Genomic DNA, 4236 nt, shown 5'->3' with positions numbered 1-4236 from the left:
GTCTGAATAGACTCATTGGGAGTGAGTTTGGTTTTTAAATTTTCATTGGGTATGTAGATATTATGACTATATCCTTTTGTTCAATTGACCCTTTACTTATTATGTAATTTTGCTGTTTCTTTTTCTTTTCTTTCTTTTTAATTTTGTGTATATGATGCTGCTGCTTTCTTTGTTTCATATAATTTTTGTTCTGAATTAATTTTATTTGGGGGTTTTCTTGTCAGTTTCTTTGTGGCTATTCTTTTTTGTCTTAATCTTTAGGATTTCTTTTTATTTCAATGTGAAAGTTTATTAATTTTCTTTGAGATTACCCTGAAATTTACTAATTTCTTCCCAAGTTTAAAACAGTCTGTTCTATCTTGAAATCTACATAAAAAGAAAAGAAAAAAAAAGAAATCTACATGACTTCATCTTCATTGGAAAGTTATGTAACTGCAGTATTCCCTTAATTTAGTTTACATTTATCTTCATTTCAAGTCGTTATTTCTGGTTGACTATTTTAAATCTTGTAGGTTTGTTTTACTGTGCATGCTTCTATATTTAGGTTGACTTCTGGTAGTGATGGTATGTATATTAGTTACAGGTAGCTGTTTACTACTGTTTGTTCACTGTCCAAAGAACTTCCTGTAGTATTTCTTGTAAGGTTGGTTTGGTTTTGTAAAATTCTTCTAATTTCTGTTTATCTGGAAATGCCTTAATTGTGCCATCATATTTGAGAGACAATTTTGTTGAGTGTATAATTCTTGGTTGGCAATTTTTTTCCTTTCAGAATTTTATATTTGCCATTTCATTGCCTTCTTGCCTACATGGTTTCAGTTGACAACACAAAGCTTAGTCTTTCTGCCCCCCTCCCACCGTTGTTTATTGGCAGTGAGCTGGAAAGGGTGATGGAGTTAGCATACACAGACAACACCACACACCACTGTCACAAGGGTGGCGAGAGTGAGTGGAAAGTGCAGCCTGTAGCCCAGGTGGTGTCCTCCCATCAAGAGGTGGGCATGGGAGGGGGCGGGAGCCTGGAGTGTTGAGTGCAGCCTCACACCACTCCCATTTAGTAGGCATGGTTAGAGACGAAGAGGGACTAGCTGGCTGCAGCCCCAGCTTGACCGCTTGCAGTGTACTTCCCTTGGCAGGCGAGGCTGTTGGCCAGGGCTCACTTGATGGACTCCTCCCGGGCTGCCTTCAGGTTCTCCTTCCTGCCACCCCAGGCCTTCCCAGCAGAAGCCTGCAGGGCTCGCCCGCAGGAGGTCAGGGCCCATGGCTTCAGCAGGGGACACTTGTTGATGGCGTTGAGGTTGATGGACGCCTCCTCCTCACTCTGGCCTCCAGGCAGAAAGGTGACCCCTGTAGCAGCAAGGGGCACGGTGCTGCACAGTGCGGTGACTGTTACCCTGGCAATCTCCTCGTGGGAAAACTGTGTGCAGGCATGGCCGGGGGTGACCCATATTGGGCTTCAGCAAGGCGCCTTCCAGGTAGACGTGGGGGTTACGCAGGGCCTTATAGACGGCAGCCAGCACCTTCTCAGTGACATACTGGCTGCGTTTCAGGTCATGGGCCCCTTTGGGGAGGTTCTCAGACTCCACAATGGGCACGATGCCATTCTGCTGGCAGATGCTGGCAGAACGGGCCAGCACGTGGGCATTTTCCATGATGGCGAGGGCTGAAGGGGTCTGTTCACCAATCTTCAGCACACAGTGTCACTTAGCAAAGTCAGCGCCATCTTTCTTGTACTGGGCACAGCGCTCAGACAGCCCGTCCAGCCCTTGGGTGGTGGTCTCGCCGTTCGTTCCTGCCAGGGGCACCACACCCTTGTCGACCTTGATGCCCACGATCCCGCCCTTGGTTTTGATAACTTGGGGGAAGGGGCGCCCGTCGTCCGCCTTCTGGTAGAGAGACTTCCTGGAAGAGGAGGACGCCCCAATGCAGGGGTTCACCCGGTCGTCAGCGGTCAGCAGTGGCTGGCGGTGGAAGCGGCGATTCTCTTGGGTGTTCTCGGTCCCAAAGGACTGCAGCCGCTTGGCAATGCTTCCAGTGGACTCATCCGCAGCCAGGATACCCTTGCCGGGAGCCACAATGCGATGGGCAATGTCCGACAGCTCCTTCTTCTGCTCTGGGGTGAGCGCTGGGTATGGGTAGGGCATGGTGCCAAGTTCCTTCCTGGAGGCTGAAGGAGGGGCAGTCAGTGGAATCAGCAGTGAGCGAGTCGAGCTTAGTCTTTCTTATTGGCGGTTTGGAAAATTTGATTATGAGATGTAGTGATTTTCTTTTAGGGTCTATTCTGTTTAGGGATTGTTCAACTTCTTGAATGTATTTATTCTTGTCTTCCATGATATTAGCGAATTATTTTCCATCAACTCATGGACAATGTTCTCAGTGCTCCTTTCTGTTCCGAAATTCCAATTTCGTGTGTTATTCCTCTTGATAGTACCTCACATGATTCTTGGAATTTATTTAGTTACTTTGCTTTCTGATTGTTTCTCTAGCAAATTAGTGTTGAGATATTTGTCAAGTTCACTAACTCCATCTTCCATTGATTTAATTCTACTCCTTTGCTCTTTCAAGGTGTTATCAATTTCGGAAATCTTAGCATTAATCTTCTGAATTTCTATATGCTAGTTCTTAATTGATAAATAATTTTATTGGGGGCTCTTACAACTCTCATCACAATCCATACATACATTCATTGTATGTCAAGCACATTTGGACATTTGCTGCCCTCATCATTCTCAAAACTTTCTATTTGAGCCCTTGGTATCAGCTCTTCATTTTCCCTTCCATCCCCACTGGCCCCTCCCTCATGAACCCTTGATAATTTATAAATTATTAATATTCTGTCATGTCTTACACTGTCTGATGTCTCCTTTTACCCACTTTTCTGTTGTCTGTCCCTCAGGGAGGAGGTTATATGTCGATCCTTGTAATTGGTTCCTCCTTTCTACCCCACCCTCCCTCCACCCTCTCGGTATTGCCACTCTCACCACTGGCCGTGAAGGTATCATCTTTCCTGGATTCCCTGAATTTCTGGTTCCTAGCTGTACCAGTGTACATCCTCTGGTCTAGCCAGATTTGTAAGGTAGAATTGGGATCATGATGGGCGGTGGGGGGGGCAGGGGGGTGCGGAATATATTTAAGAATTAGATGAAAGTTGTATATTTCATTGTTGCTACACTGCACCCTGACTGGCTCATCTGTAAGGGGATGTCCAGTTACCTACAGATGGACTTTGGGTCTCCAATCTACACTCCCCCTCATTTACAATGATATGATTTTTTGTTATTTGATGCCTCATACCTGATCCCTTTGATACCTCATGGTCACACAGGCTGGTGTGCTTCTTCCATGTGGGCTTTGTTGCTTCTAAGCTAGATGGCTGCTTGTTTACCTTCAAGCCTTTAAAACCCCAGACGCTATGTCTTTTTATAGCCTGGCATCATCAGCTTTCTTCACCACATTTGCTTATGTACACATCTGTCTTGAGCGATCGTATTGGGAAGGTGTGCATCATGGAATGCTTATTTAATAAAACAAAGTGTTCTTGCATTGAGGGAGTACTTGAGTGGAGGCCCAATGTCCATCTGCTACCTTACTACTAAGGTATTAAGTGTAACCTATAAATATATGCATGTAGGTCTATTTCCCCATCATCCTATATAAATATATTTATATATGTACATGCCTGTATTTAGACCTCTATAAATGCCCTTTGCCTCCTAGTTCTTTCCTCTGTTTCCTTTTACTTTCCTCGTCTCCCACTATCATGCTCAGTCTTCCTTTGGGTTTCAGTAATTTCTCTGTTACATTGCCCTTGATCAATCCCTACCAGGCCTCTTACACCCTCCTTGCCACTGATTTTGGATCACTTGTTGTTCGCTTGTCCCTGGGTTGGTCAACACCACCTCCTTTCCCCCACCTCTCCCTCTCCCATGTCCCCCCGGAACCATTGGTCCCATTGTTTTCTCCTCCAGACTGATCATCCAGTCTATCTTATCTAGATCGACCTGTAAAGATAGTAATATGCACCAAAAAAAACAAGACATAGCAAAACAAAGTGACAAAAGAAAACTACACAACAACAAAATGACCAAAAAAAGAATGAAAAGCCTGTAAATAGTTCAAGGTCTGTTTGTTGACCTCTAGGAGTGTCCTCTGGTTGAGTCTGATGGGGTGCACGCCCTGGCCCCAAAGTCTTTCCTTGGCACTTCCTTGGGACCTCCCTGCTCTGCTTCCCCCACTGCT

The 4236-nt window shown here is 45.1% G+C and overlaps 1 pseudogene; it reads right to left on the bottom strand.

The window, feature by feature from the left end:
- Window positions 1-1051: 1051 nt before the first annotated feature.
- On the bottom strand, window positions 1052-2151 carry LOC142434071 (fructose-bisphosphate aldolase A pseudogene; annotated as a pseudogene).
- Window positions 2152-4236: the final 2085 nt, after the last annotated feature.

This window comes from Tenrec ecaudatus, chromosome X (assembly GCF_050624435.1).
Source record: "Tenrec ecaudatus isolate mTenEca1 chromosome X, mTenEca1.hap1, whole genome shotgun sequence".
In the NCBI taxonomy this organism is placed as follows: domain Eukaryota; kingdom Metazoa; phylum Chordata; class Mammalia; order Afrosoricida; family Tenrecidae; genus Tenrec; species Tenrec ecaudatus.
The sequence above is the reverse complement of the archived record's forward strand: the minus strand, read 5'-3'. Positions and strand labels throughout refer to the sequence as shown.